This window comes from Narcine bancroftii, chromosome 4 (assembly GCF_036971445.1).
Source record: "Narcine bancroftii isolate sNarBan1 chromosome 4, sNarBan1.hap1, whole genome shotgun sequence".
NCBI lineage: Eukaryota > Metazoa > Chordata > Chondrichthyes > Torpediniformes > Narcinidae > Narcine > Narcine bancroftii.
The window spans coordinates 308,830,038-308,846,215 of record NC_091472.1 but is presented as its reverse complement, the minus strand read 5'-3'; the positions used below and the strand labels follow the sequence as shown (position 1 = coordinate 308,846,215).

At 42.3% G+C, this 16,178-nt stretch overlaps 1 protein-coding gene across 6 annotated transcripts in view; it reads right to left on the bottom strand.

Annotated features, from left to right (window-relative positions):
- itga4 (integrin alpha 4) overlaps positions 1-16,178 on the bottom strand; it is a 140,004-nt gene that overhangs the window by 70,284 nt on the left and 53,542 nt on the right. The window lies entirely within an intron of this gene.

Genomic DNA, 16,178 nt, shown 5'->3' with positions numbered 1-16,178 from the left:
CTGCCATTGTGTTGGATGAAAGACAGCTTCCAGATGAATCCCATCAACAGCACTACATCGATATCCCTGCACGCCACAGCTTTTCAAGTGCTCGAAAGAGTTTCTACCTTACTTACTCTTTCAGCCAAAAGGCCACCAACACCTCTCACTGGCGGAACAAAACGGTGCCTTCTCCCCTCTAATTCAAATCTATGCCCTCTTGCTCTTGACTCCTATATTAAAGGGGAAAATCTAGGCTCATTTATTGTCACCACTCAATCTTCTTCATTAAATTTAAAAAAAAGAACCCTAGCTTATTCGTTCATTACTCATTTTTCCAGTCCTGGCAAAATCCCTGCAAGTTTCTAGAGTTCTGCACAAAGCATCTGGTAGCTTCATGCTCAAGTGACTGGACCAGAGCCAAGGCTCTGGCCCCTTGTTTCAGAAACACATATTTGAATCTCATCATGGCACCTGAAGAACTGAAGGATAAATAATGGAACCTGGGATTTTCAAAAAGCTGGTCTCACTACCCACCACCGTAAAGCTACTGGATCATCATAAAAATTAATCAGGCTCACACCATCCTTCAGGGAGGAAATTTCCCCTCGGTATATTTTCTTGACTAAAAGATGTTCCAGATTTATTGATATGATAACACCTCAATGCCAAACCACCTTATTAATAGACAATTCCCAAATATATACATTTCACTTCTTTTCTACGAAGTGACAGCAAGGCTGGTGCACCGTTCTTGTCCCGTTGCCCAACTTGCCTTGTTCCTTGTATTTTATAGCTTTACAAACAATCACCCTGTTGGCCCATCTCCCTTCAATGAAGGATCTGGGCAATCTTTTGGGTCTTGCCACATCACTCATGTTGACATATACTCTTTGTTCCTGTACACCACTCGCTCCCCCGTTTACTAGATGGCCCCTTCCCTTGTCAAGCCTCATCTTTCACTAGACTAAATTTCATTCATCAATATTCTTCCCAATTTATCATCTACATCCCTATTCTTTCTTTAACAACATAGCCAATTTTTGTATCATCTGCCAACTTCTTAATCACGGACTCGACTGCAAATCAAATAACTGAAGAAGCACATGACTGAATCCTACAAGATCCCCGTGGTGAGAACCTTCCAATCAGAAAACTCACAAGTAATAATTGTCCTTCTTGTCTCGGATCCAATTTACTTGTCTGCCTGGTAACATTGTTTTTTGACCAGTCCCTCCTGTGTGATGCTGCCAAAAGTTTAGCTAAGATCCCCACAAATATCAAACACACTGCTCTCATCAACTTCCCTTCTTACCAATTTTTTTAAAAATGGAATCACTTGAGGCTGTGGGCAAAAGCTCATTGTGATAACCTTTGGAAAGAAGAGGATATTGCTGCAGCTGTAGATAAAGGAGGGGGGATTACAAGAAGAGGGAGTATTAAGTTCAGCATCTTTGAAAATGAAAAACTAACTAGGGAAATGATTGTCTTGGCTCTCCTTAATAGGCTCTACTCTGTTTTATTCTTTCTATGATCACAGCACAGAATTTTGGAGCTGGGAGGTGATGTTGAGACTTTTCAAGACATTGGTGAGGCCAGGTTTGGAGTATTGCGTGCAGTTCTGGTCTCCAAATTATAGGAAGGATATCAATAAGGTAGAGAGGGTGCAGAGAAGGTTTAATAAAATGTTGCCTGGATTCCAGTATCTCAAATATGGAGAAAGATTGAGTAGACTGGGTCTTTATTCATTGGAGCGTAGAAGGTTGAGAAGGGATTTGATAGAGGTATATAAAATTATGAGGGGAATAGATAGAGTAGATGTGAATAGGGGCTTCCCCTTGAGGGTAGGAGAGATTGGGATGAAGGGTCATAAGTTAAGGGTTAGGGAGCAAAACTTTAGAAGTAATATAAGAGGAAGCTTCTTCACTCAGAGAGTGGTGGCTGAGTGGAATGACCTTCCGGAAGAGGTGGTTGCAGCAGGGTCAATTTTGTCCTTTAAGAGGAGGTTGGATGAGTGCATGGATGTGAGGGAGTTGGAGGGTTATGGGTAGGGAGCAGGTAGTGAAGTTTCACGTAAATCGGTATGGACTAGAAAGGCCGAGAAGGCCTGTTTCTGTACTGTAACTGTAAAATGATTATGATTGATTATTGTTTTGATCTTTCTTTGCTTTTATTCGAAAGCGTTTGTTCATAACCTTTCATTTTTTCCCCCCGAAGTTTCTTTTTCTTGTTGCACTCTTGTACTTTCTAGACTCAGCTCCATTCTCTGCTGAATTAGATGGCCTCCACGGCATACCCTGGTCTTTCTTGCTTCACCTTACCAATTCTGCATCTTGAGGATTGGTGATACAACCTTCTCCTTTATGGGAACCTGATTCCCCAAGCTCTGCATTAAATGCTTCCCATTGCTTGGAGCCTCCTTTGCTCCTTATGGGGCTGCTCTACGTTTGCCAACTCACTTCTCATTCCTGCAAAACTGGGCTTGCCCAATTCCATCAAAACACAAATAAATTAAAATAAGGGATGCATCAGGGCATTGGAAATGAAAATATGGTGTTGCTTCAATATTTTAATAGAGATATTCCTTAGTAATTCATATACAATGTTTTGCTATTTCTAGTTTAGATACTGAGATGCAGGAAATATTGCTTGCACAGCAGGTTGAACAACAAAAGCAGATTATCAAATTCTCTCAATCATTTGGGAGCTGCAATTAGGGGTCATGCAAGCCCCTTATATAGCACTGTTAGAAACAAAAACTAATTGATCATTTACCACATGGTTGCAGATTTGGATATTACTGACTGAAAAAAGAAGCCAATCAGTTTGGCAGGGGAATGAAAGCAGTAAGTTGGGTGGGGGGGGGCGGGTGGGGAAAGAAAACAGAACATACTTTAAAGAATAGATAGCTCCCTTCCCCAGAAATACTTGATACACCGGGGCTGAAGAGAGAGAGAGTAGCTTGAATCAGCCAACTCCAGTCAACTGTTTCAGTCTCGGATGTGAATTGCCTTACCTGCAAACCCCCTGGCACTTCCCAGCCTAGAGAGGTTTAAAAGAGATAAAACTCAGCAGCCTGGCAGTATATCCTGGGCTGTTTTCGTACTCATGCCTTCCGTGAAGCAGCACGCTTGGTGTCACACGAAAACAAAATACATGCTTCAAGGGGCAACATGATGTCAACTCAATCTGTCAGCATGAACACGAGACAGCACAAATGCCCTAAAATTAATTGAGCATTGTGCAGAGTCTTTATTTATCACCAAGTAAAATGCAGCAGATAAAATGAGACAGAAGAAAATGCAAGACAAGAGGACTGGGCACAATTAATTAATAGACGTATTTTAAGCCTTTATACAGTGATCATTACTGGTTAGCAAAAGGCTATTGCAGTGCTAGCAACCAAGAATAGAATCTAACATCGTCTGTAAAGAGTTTGTACATTCTCCTCATATCTGCACAAGTTTTTCCTGGCTTCTCTCCTTTTCTCCCATCCTTCAAAAACATTCGGAGATTAACTGGGGTAATTGGGGTTTTCGGGTGGCACAGGCTCATGGGCTAGAAGGGTCCATTACTGTATGTCGAAGTTAAAAAAATTTAAATAATACATCATGGGAAGGAAAGGTTGAGAATCACTGCTCTAGACCCAAATGTTACGGAAATATTATGCTTGAGAAAAATGGTCATTGGCCCATTTCCTTTGGAGATCTGAAACCGTGCACATGACGAGTCAATTAGATGCAATTAAAACAGTGGTTTTCAACTTTTTTCTTTCCATCTGCATAAGAACTTAAGCGATCTCTTACTAATCACAGAACACTTACGGAATGTGAGTTTTACAGCCTGCACAGCAACAGAGAAAACACAACCCATGCAAAGAAGATCCACACATGTTATCAATGCTCCCAACAGCCTGAACCTCTCAAAGAAAAAAGAACTGCACACTTAAAGTTTGAGTTGCTGATATGTGTTTGCATTGAACTTTAAATTGACATTAATACTGTATTAATGTGTCATGTTGTTAAACAGCTCAAGGAAAGGGGATGTAATGATAGAGTGCTAGTGTTAATCCTGACCACTAGAGGGAGTCAGAGAATGCTTGTTGCAGCTTCAGTTGGATTCAAGATGGATGCCTCCGCAAAGTCCTGAGTGAGTTCTTTAGCTAATGTAAGATACACTAAAGAACAGAGGATACAAAAAATAGCAAATATAAAAGTATAGATATATACTGCAGTTAGTAAAAATCGTATTGTATTGTTTCAAATTTCAGATCCCTTTTCCGCCGCAAGCCTGACAGAATTTCTATTTATCAGTAGTGGAAAAAAACTATACTCAAAAGATACGGATACAAAAGAGAACTGTAAACAAAGAAAAAGTGCAAAATAATTGTGCAATGCAGAAAACAAATATTCAATAATAAATAATGTACAATGTCCCTAAATGAATCTGACTTTGAGTTTGGCACTTAGAAGTCTGATGGTGTTGTGGGAGGAACTGTTCCCGAACTCTGGTAACACTCTCGTGGCGCCTACACTTCTTTCCTGTTGGCAGCATCTGTAGAAATTGTCATACCCAACCTCAGCAAACTCCTGAGAAAGTAGAGTCACTGATGTGTTTTCTTCAAGTTGGCATTCGCGTGTTGGGTCCAGGAAAGGTCCTCTCCACTTCCAAACCCCCAATGATCACTGACTGGATTGTACACTTCTGGTTTTCCCCTCCTAAAGTCCACAATCAGTTCCTTGACTTTGGTGATACTGACTGCGAGGTTGTTGACCATACACCATTCAGCCAAGTTGTCAATCTCCCTCCTGATTCTGACTCGACTTTTATACAACCCACTACTATGATATAGTCAGCAAATTTGTAGGTGGTTTTATTGATGTACAGAGCCACACAGTCATAGGTGTACAGCGAGTCATGCAGAGGGCTAAGATCACAGCCGTGTAGTGTCCCAGTGTTGATGAAGATTGTGGAGAAGATATCCTTACCAATCCTCAATGACTGTGGTCTGGAAGAGAGGGAATCCAGGATCCAATTGCACAGTGGGCTCTTGAGGCCCAGGTCTTGGAGTTTGTTTATCAGTTTTGAGGGGTGGTGGCAGGCAAAGTGCATCTAGGTCCATCCTGAAGGGGAGTTCATTTGCTCCAAAACTAACCTCTCAAAGCCATGGTAGATGCAAATGCCACCAGGTGGTTATCATTGCGGGGGCACACCACCTTGCTCTTGGGAACCAGTCTGATGGATGTCATTTTGAAATAGATGGGGACCTCAGTTCATAGTTACATTTAAATTTTTGCAAAAATTCTAGCCAGTTGGCCTCTGAAGGTTTTAAGGGTGCGGCCAGATCACACTGACCAGGCCAGAGAATTTTTGAGAGTTCAATCTCTTGCATGTTATTTTCACGTCAAACTCAGTGACTGAGAACATAGACCTGTTGGAAGAGAGCATTAGTTTATTCACTTCCACAGAGAACGGAGAAAGCATTGAACTTATCGGAGGAAATACCGTACATGTCGTCGTGCGAGGTGACGGGATGTACAAGACAATCCCCAGAATTTCCAATTAAAATGTAGCTATGCTCACTGTCCAAGACTAACCCAAGCCTGGCACTTACCACATAGAGTTTACTGCTCTGATATTCCTTTCCCAATCATCCCATTGACCAAGCGAGTGGTGCTGTTAAGCACACTACTTAGCAACACAGTCTTGGTTATTTAAATTTGGCCAATTCATTTCAACTAATACTGTCAATTACCCACCATAATATGCATCAAGTGTTCCCAGCTGGTACAACGTAAACACTACTGACATCACTTGGGCATCGGTTCTTTTTCAGGAACGTGGTGTCAAGTATAATTTTAGCAAATACTTGAAATTGATTTATGTATAATATTACCCTGTAATATATTAGAAATGTTGACAAAGTACACTGCAGGAATTTTCCAAGAAAACCCATCTTTAAAAGTATCGGTGACTGGTCACTGCGAGATTTATTGTCATTGGCCTGACGAGGCAGTGTAAACAGAATGCACCCTGGGACGCTGGCTGATTGTTTACTGTTCATCGGCTGTTGCAAATGGCAGCTGTTACGTTTGTTTTCTGCCCTATTATTTTATGTTATGTTTTAATATTACAATTACTATTAACCCATCTTCCCAAACACAAGTTTCAGTCGAAAGTTATCTGGTGGTGGGACGGCAGGAATTGTGAGAGTGTTTTATTGTGTTCCCCATTGCCACAGGAGCGCTCTAAACCGCAAGATATTCAATGTCCAGATTTTATACTTGGCATAAAAGAGGACTTCTGGTTTTGGGGTGACATCTTTAAGGTTCAAATGTTGTCTTGTTCGCTGATATATACAGTACTTGTGTTCAAGTGAAAACCAAAAAGTGGGGTTGCAGATGAAGTTATTTTATACCCAATTCACTTAGTCATTTCCTTTCTCTCTCTCCAAATGATTCTGACAGAAAGTGAGCGACGTGCACGTGGACATGTGCCTCACTGGGATTCTGGAGGCAGGCGTTATCCTGACCATTTATTTTGTCTATGAGCATTGGCTGTGGAGAAATTCATTTTGTTTCAACTGTGGAGAAATTCATTTTAACATCGAATCAAACTTTTCAGTCTCTGGAGAAGCACTGTTGCTGGCTTTGGCCCAGGGATGAATACGAGGAGTAGCAGAAAAGCAAAACCAGGAGCACCAAGTGGCAAAAGGTTCAGGGCTGTGCTGCAAAGATCTTTAATTTGCATCTTATTCCACATAGATTCTGGGTCCTTGATTGGTAATAAGAATTATTGGTAATAAGAGTCTAGACTGAAGAAAAGGCAATACTTCTATAGTCCCACTGAATTAGATACCAACAATCAAGGTGTATTTGCAAGCACTGCAGTTGCCTTGTTCAGGTCTGAAAGTGGCTTAAAAATAATTGACGACTGCAATTAGCCAAAAGGCAAAAGTGTGCGTATACACATACACACACTGGAGTTGCAGTAGGTGTGATGAAATAACCACACAAGTCGCTTCTAAGGAGTGAATCAAATGGATTTATTCTTCTTCTACCGCACAATCTTTCAAAAGCTCGAATCACGCACACTGACATCACATAGCCGGTTTGATCCCTTCTGGGAGTTGTAGTGCCGCCATAGTGCCACTACATGCCCGCCCTCCAGAACCGGCAGAAAGGTTTCTGTCTTTTAGGTGGTCAACCTCTGCCACGGACTGTTGCCTGCTGACTTGTCCACATGAGTTGGTTTAAGCCCGTCAATAGTAAAAGACTGTGACTTCCCTCCAATGTCCAAAATACAGGTCGGCCTAGTTTGTCTGAGTATCCTATAAGGTCCTTTATAGGGCATCTGCAAAGGTTGACCAAGTGTTCCCCTTTGGACAAAGACAAATTCACAATTTAAAAAAAAAATGTTTTTTTTTGATGTCTGGCACAAGAGTGTTCTCCGAGTGACGATGACTGTTATCCATAGGGGTCAATTTTCCTATGGTCTCCCTTAGCCTGCTCAACAATTCCTTAGGATCATCACTGGAGTTGGAAATGGTAGGGGACGAAATCCCCTGGAACCACCAACAGTGCGCCATACAGGAGCTCCGCAGATGAAGCTTGGAGGTCCTCATTTGGATGTTCTAATGCCCAGTAATTCCCAGGGCAGCTCATCAGCCCAGTTCTAACAGAGCCTTCAAGGCTGACTTGAAATGTCGATTAAATCCTTCCACCATTCCATTGGCCTGGGGATGATAGGCATTCATATGATGAATTGTTGTGCTGAGCAAGTGAGACAAGGCTGTCCACAGTGAGGAAGTAAATTGTAGTCCTCCAAAGTAACATGCACCAGTAAACCAAAATGAGACACCCAAGAACGGAGGAACACCGGAACACAAGTCTCTGCAGAACCATCCACCATAGGCATGACCTTGGGCCACCGTGTAAACCTGTCTATTACTGTAAAAAGATAACGGTATCCTCTCAAAACAGGAAGTGAGCCAACAATGTCCACGTGGATATGAGCAAAACGCCAAGTAACTGCCGGGAAGGACTGCAGTGGTGCCTTAGTGTGCCGCTGAACATTTGCTTTTTGGCAGGCAATGCAGGACCTCACCATTTGTGTAAAGTATTTTAAGACCAAGCCAGATGAACCTGTTAGAAACCATATGAATGATCAATCTAATTGATGGATGCGAAAGACCATGCACAGAGTCGAATACTCTACATTTCCATGATGCTGGAACTACTTGGCGTGGGTGCCCCGTTGATATATCACAGAGGAGTAGTTTGCCATTAATTCCAAACTGGACATCTTTCAATTGCAGGTTCGTGATTGCAGTCTGATAAGCATTCGTCTCATGGTCATGTTCTTGGGCCATGGCCAAAGCCGTGTAGTCAATACCAAGGTCGAAACCTCGAGTGGAGCTGAACGGGACAGGGGATCAGCTACTACATAGTTTTTTCTGGAAAATTCTGAAATGAATGATAATTGTTGTTGTTGTTGTTGCACTGACCAGGGTTCTGAGACGTTGGAAAATGCAAATATTAAGGGCTTGTACATAGTAAAATCATAGTTCCATAATACATAGAGATCAGTGTACATAGTAAAATCTCAGCTCTCCAAAAAGAAAATAACAGAAGGGTCAAATAGACAAGTAAATGGCCAAAAGCTCCTTATCAAAAGCACTGTATTTCTTCCCTGCTTCATGAAGATGGTGGTTGAAGAATGCTAGTGGTTTCCATTGCCCGTTGACATATTGATGAAGTGCACCGCCTTTGACCATACTGGAAGCATCCGTAGAAAGGGCGGTGGCTGCATTTAAAACTGAGTCAGCAAATCTTTTGTCTTCAAGAGGGCCATTGTTTCCCTCTTTAGTCCATGGATGGTTCTGGCATTAAGGACAGTAAGTCAAAAAGATGCTTCATGATACGAACTGCTATAATTAATGGCCAAGTGTAGAGACGATTCTCGAACTTGACATTCTTCTTCCTGTTGCCAAAGGTCAGATTGTTGGAACTGTTAACTGCTTTTAGTTGCAGATTTGGGGTAGGATGGTGACTCTCAAAACCGGTGGGTAGAAATATACCAGCTTCTGAACCCGAAATAACAAGAAATTTTCACTGGGACAACTGGTCCCATACATACAGTAGGCTTGCAGGTTTCTCGCCAACCGCCATAGCCCTTACTGGTGGTTGGCCTCAGCATTTCCCAGAACCAGGCAGGTTGGAAGGCACTTGCGGGCATTTACTCCCCAATGCCTGTGGTAATGACACCAAGATGAGGTGTCCACAGGCTGCTTGCTTGTCTTGGGGTGTTGCCTGCTTATAGGGAGTGATGCGCTAAGAGCACTAGAGTGTGACACGGGGTCAATATTGGAGGGATTATTTGTGCAGACATGTCTTTCCTTGTTGTGCTTTTTGGCCAGCCATAGAGTGTCTAATTCTGCTGCTACATGAACACTTCAAATGAACACTTGGATAACAAGAGCCTGATATCTGGCATTCGCTGTAAAAGGAGCTGCTTGAATAACTTATTGGGCCTTTTGCCAGCTGCCAGGAACAGCATTTCATCCATCAGTTCTGAAGGGGTGTGGTCTCCCAACCTATCAGGATGTAATAGTTTGGCTGCCCTTTCCTTACAGGACATACCATGTACACATAATAAAAATGCTTTTAATGCATCATACTTGCTGGTACGTGGTGGATCTTATAGGAAGTCGGCGACCCTCTTAGAGATGGCCTGGTCCAGGTCACTGGCAAGATGGCAATAACGAGTGGTGTCCAACTCCACTTTGCAAAGGTGAAATTGTGCTTCAGCCTGTTGGAACCACAGTTCAGACTCAGCTGTCCAAAAAGGTGGCAGATTCATACCAGAGTCCATGTTTATCCAAAAGTATGTATTTGGACTCGTCTGGGTCAACAATTGTGGCCACTGGAATCTCAGTGGACATGATGAAATAATGACACAAGGCATTTCTGGAGTGAATCAAATTGATTTACTCTTCATCACCCACGCATCCTTTTAAAAGCCTGAATCCACGCTGATGTTATCACACATTGATGTCACATGGCCAATTTGATGCCTTCTGGAAGTTGTAGTTCCGCCATAGCCTGAACTGCAAAACTCCACAAGCCAGGCCCACGCGCCCACAGATATAGATACAATAGCACACAAAGCAGAGTTTAAGGCAGCAGGTCTCTTGTGCCATTTGTATTCCTGGCAGCCTTTCCCATCCTCATCACCCAATTGATGCTGGCATGCTTTCCCCCAACAGCAGTTTTTGTGCTTCAATGCCTGGGATGCTACCAAAAGCTAAAATACTTATCCTCCCAAACCCTCCGCTGACGAAAAAGAAACGTATAATTAAACCACATGAAGAATTTGTAATGCTGCACTGTTTATTAATGCCATAACATTTTAAAGCTGCAATGACAAATTCCTCAAGACAAGTTAACTAAATACCTATTCCTGCTGTGCTCCTAATGTTCAATGATCCTGTCCCTGAATGGTATTAAAGTTTAAAATGTTTTCAAATATGCTACTATTTCCCATTCCTCTCTTTATTTGAGCCAAGGTGGCCAACTTGGAGTTACAAATAGCAAAGGTGAAATAATTTCATCAATCCCTTAAATTGTACTTGCTTCTATTGCTAAAAGTCTCACCCTCTGTGGTTTTCAGCAGGTTCACTGGCCACTAACTGAGCAAACATGCTAAATTTTGACTCTCCACACGATCCAAGGCTTTCATTCGGTTTCATAACTAAAAGGTTAAAAAAAATCATCTGATCATGCGAGAAGGATTTTGCAACCAGGTAAATTAAGCCTCTGCAAACTAAAATGCAGGTGTCTCTTCCCCAGTGGATGAGGGCAATTGGAAAAGGTTAGTTTTACCCAACATGATAAAAGGTTCAACCCTGCCCATCGGACACACATTTACAGCATTCCCATTTTAGACTTCACCCATTTTCATCAGCTCCATCCAGATTCTATGGATCATTTACACGAGCGACCAACCCAAATGACCAGGAAACTTCCACAACATTGATGTGCGGGAGGAAGCACATACAGCCACAGAGAGAACATGAAAACTCCAAAGAGAAGGAGACGCAAGGATTGAACCCTGGTCACTGAAGCAATAATGCAACAGTACTGCTGGACAGCTATTACGCTGCCCATTAATAATCCTTGCTTCGCTTTGTCAGGAGCACATCACTGTCTTTCTACTTCAAGGACTAATAAATGGCAAATTTAGTTTATAAATCAATGCCAATCTATTGTCTTTTCCACACCCCATCATACTTTTAGAAAACTTTTAAATCGTGTCTTCCCTCAGCTACGGATGCTCCAGAAAATACAACCCAAGTTTGTCTAATCTCTCAGACCCTCTACTCCAGGCAGTATCTTGGAAAACATCTTTGTACCCATTCCAAATCCTCCACATCTTTCCACATCTCCGTGGATTGTCAACTTGTCGCGGTGGAGAAGCTTGTGTGGTCCCGTCAACCCGAGAGTGATGCCGTCTAGAGCTCTGCTCCTGGTAGAGCCACCCATGGCGGTGAGGTCAAGGTCCCTGACAAAGAACAATCCAACCCAGTTTTCAACGGTGGAATAGGCAGACGAAGTTACTCTGAACTCAACACCACTGAAGGCGGAAACCAATCCATCAGCTCCAATCATCATGGTTTTCAGGCCATTGGAATTAGTTGGTCGATTTGTGAAGTATCCTGTGCTTCTTGGAGTTTAGGTTAAACAAATACACACACAGACATCTTTGCTCTGTGGATCAATGGAACGAAGGCCAGCATCATCAACCACAAGAGATAGCCATGATGACATTTTTCCAGGAATGGGGTGACCAGAATTGAACACCATATTCCAATTGCAGCCAAACCAAAGTCTTACATAGCTGAAACTTCACCTCCTTACTCTTCACTCAATGCCCTGAGTAATGAAGGCAAGTGTTCCATGTGCCTTTTTAAAAAAAAACATGCTATCCCTTTGCATGACCATTTTTTTTAACATATATGTGGATTTAAACCCCCAGATCAATGCTGCACATCAATGATGTTAAGGTTCCTGCAATTAACTGTATACTTTCCCCTTGAACATGACCCTGCAGAGAACATGTCACACAACCTCTGATTAGAGGAGAATCAAGATGGTGGTGCTGGTGAGGACCCAGGAGAAGCAAGGAGTGGAGGCATGTCTTTCAGCACTCCTTCATGGGGTCCTAATGCCTGACCATCATTCCTGACTACATTGTAGTTTAAACTGCCTGTAAACGGAGGTGGTCTTTTTAAAAAAAACATTGAAGACCCACGAATCTCTGTGCCCAAGATGGTGTTGTCCATGCTCATCATCCAGACCTCAAGGGTCATGTGTTTTAGGGACTCCAGGGAAGCAGCAGACTGGCTCAGGAACCGAGCAGGAGAACATCGCCCCACCCCACACCACCAAGGAGAAGGCTGGGAGAGGAACCTACCAGGTAGACCAACGTGGGGGCTCTGCCTTGCTCCAGGCTGAAGGCTGATGGAGATTGGCTTTGGGGACCAGATATCAGAACTGGGATTTGTGAGGGTGACGGCAGTGAACAAGGCTCCCTAAAGGCCTCGGGCATTGATAGTCACATCGGGGCTTCAGTATAAGGGGTTGAGCAAGGTGTCTTGGATGCCTCAATCTCCAGTTTGCCACTTGACCAGACATGAGGACGTGCGGCTATGGAAGCACAGGAGGTGACTGCATCAAAAGACAGTCTCTGAATGGAATTTTTGCTTTTCATTCTCATCTCAAATGATGCCAGACTCAGGGCCTCTGTGTGCCTTTACAGGAAGACCAAAGGAAAACAAAAGGAATCTTAAATCTTAGATTCCATCTGATATCACTTCTGTCCATACATTTATCTTATCAAAATCCTGCTACGTCCTTAAATAGTTCTCTATATTATCCACAAAACTATTTTCTGTGTCATATGCAAACCACTGAAACTATTCATTGGTATTTTCATTCAAGTCATGTACCACAGAAACACAGGCCTCCAGCTAGAGTAACAGCCCTTCACCACTATCCACTTCCTTTAAAAAATTAAAGTTAGACTTATAACATGGTAACAGGGCCTTCTGAAAGACTGCAAGCCCCTGCCCCCCAGATACACCAATTAACCTACAATTCCCATAGTTTTGAAGGGTGGGAGGAAATCAGACCTCCTTGAGGAAACCCACACAGACTCAGGGAGACATAGAAACTCCAACGGTGCCAAATTAGAATCCAGATCGATGGTGCTAAAATAGTGTTGAACCCAGTTCTGCATCCAAACCATCAACTCACTATGGATCCCATGCACCTTTACCTTCGGCATTAACCTCTCATGAGGGACCTTGTCAATGCTTTACCAAAATTCATGCACACATCTACCGCTCTATCCTCAACCATTTCATCAGTTCCAAATCATTATCAGGTTTCTCAGATGTCACCTGCCTCATACGATGCCATGCTGACTTATCCAAGCCTTTCCAAATGTTTTTATAGTATCCTCACTAAATGTTTCCCCTACCACTGATGCCGGCCTGTGTCGCCAAACATTTTTTTGATTACCCCTTTTTAAAAATATGAATAGATACTGTCCAATCATCGCCTGATGCTATAGTTGTACAAAGATGTTATTTCCCCAGCAATGTCCCTTTTTGCCTTTCCATATCATGGGGGTCACTCCTTCAGGCCAATGGGATGTATTCCCTCAATGCTCTTCAAAAGGTCCCAGCCTTACCTCCTCAATTTCAAAATGCTCAAACACTTTAGCATTTCCCATCCTCCTCTCACTATCCTCCACACCACATTCTTCTCCTTGATGACCACCTATGTCTCATGGCTCGCCCATGTCCTCTCACTCCAAGCATTAATTCCCTCTTTTATCCTGGAATAGACCGACCCTCTCCCTTTTTATCAGCATTTTTTTTTAATGCAAGTATAAAATCTTTTTTTCTTTAATACTACTTGTCAAGACATTCTATTCTCCTTTTTGGCCTTCCGAATCGCTGTTGGAGATCTGTCCTGCTTTCTTGATATTCCTAACAGATTGGATCAAATACTAATTATTGTCATGTTATAAGACAGAAATGTAACATTACATGAAATTGCTTTAGTCTGCCATCAGGTTCATCATTAGCTTGCCCTGGTGCCCCTTACAGTCAGAGAAAGAAAGAGAATGCCCTCAGAGTCACTGAGTATCGTGAACATGCCTCCAACACTCTCCCAGCCTCCGCAGCTGCGCAAGACTCCCGTTCAGTTCAAACCATCCAAGCCCAGATCCAAACCTCCAATGTGATGTGGAAGCTTTCTGCAGACAAGGCCCTTCTTGCCCTCAGCATTCTCTTCAATCCTGGTTCCGATACCTGGTTCTCACGAACCAGCTGCTAGTTATCCGCAGCCTGGGGTGAGTCTTTTGCCCACAATTCACCAGCACCCTGTGTAGTTCCTCGCATGCATTACGAAAACAGCTCGCTGCCTGCATGTGTCCTTCAGCTGTAGAGCCACCGTGGTCACTGTTAGCTTACTGATTTTTTTTTCCTTTTTGACCAAATTCACAATCTCTCTTCATCATCCAAGGTTCTCTTACTTGCCATCCCTCGCCTTCCTACTTACTGGAACATGCATGTACTGAACCCTAAAACCACTCTGATGTGGACTTGCCCAACTATCAACTCCCCTAGATCCTGTATAATAATGTTCTAATCTGCTTTCCCCCTATTCAGTATTTTCCCAGAATTCTCTCCTAAAATTTGAGGAATGATCCAAATTCTTCAAATTATTTTCCACTGGAAGGTCAGTTTCCAGGCCTGGCTCATTTCCCAAAACAAGGTCCAGTTTGGACCCTCCACTGGTTGGACTGCCCACCTATTGTTTTAAGAAACCCTCTTGGAAGCTCCAAAGAAGTTCTGCTCCATCTATGCCTCTGGCACCAAGAATGTTCCAGTCAATACTGGGGTAGTTAAAGTCTCCCATGAAAACAAACCTGTTACATCTTTCCATATCTGTCTACACATCTGCTCCTCTATCTCCAAGCAGATATTGGGAGGCCTGGATTGCAAATCAAAATAGTTTTTTCTGGAAACGCGCAGAGATACAAAAGATGTACAAAAGTTACTTCTGATAACTCATCTATCAATATTCCCTTCACCTCAGGATGGGAAGGCAATTTACAGATATTCTCTCTAGGCACATGCATCCATCAACTTTCTTTAACGAGGATGCATTCTCAAAGTGGGAGGTATGAAAATCAAATTATTTCTGCTGTTTACATTTCACAACAGGGCAAGGGAGCGAGAAAGACCAAAAACCAATGCAATTTAAGCCTCCCTAATGACTTCAGACATGCATTTTACCCCAACTTCATAGGCCAGACTCAACTAAATATTCACAATTAGAAATACTGGAAATGCCAAACTGTCCAGTCAGTTTGCATGAAAAGTATGGGCAAGTATGAAAAGTTAATAGTTCCTTAAACTGAGAGAAGACAGGCTGTATTTCTGGATGATTTACTGCCCAGACACTAAGCCTTATTATTAGCTAATAATTTCAGATCAAAAACTGTTAATTGCATAATATTAGTCTCTTTAATAAGTTCCTGATCACTACACCTCCAAGTTTTACATCCACTGGACTAATCTTGTGCAGCAGGCTTGAACTCATGCATAACTTCCCTGGTCTGTTTAGCATCTACAGTACATTTCTATTATAATACAGTTCCTCATCCGACAACCAGTTTAGTTCTCATGTTCTCGAAAAGTACAAAAACCAGATCAGGTAAAACTTCCCTTTGTGAAATGTTTTTTTTTAAATCATTTCATTAACAGTTAAGTATCTTTACAAAATAAAAGAAAACTGTTCAATAATCAGTATGATTACAAACCAACAACAGTACAACTCCGATTATCAGAAATCGGATTCTCTGAAATCCTCATTTATCCAATTTAAAAAAATATATAAAAAATTTAAAAATTCAGATAAATGGGGATATCCAAAACAAATCAGAAATCCTCATTTATCCAAATGTTTTTCAGAGCCGATAGGTTGAAAAGAATTTACTTGACATGAAATTAGAACGACGATTGCCCTAATTTCAGGTAACTCCCTCCCCTCTCTCTTTCCATTTCTTCTTTAGCTTCCTCTATTGACTTTTCTCTCCAATTCTCCTTCTCAAACTGCATGTCA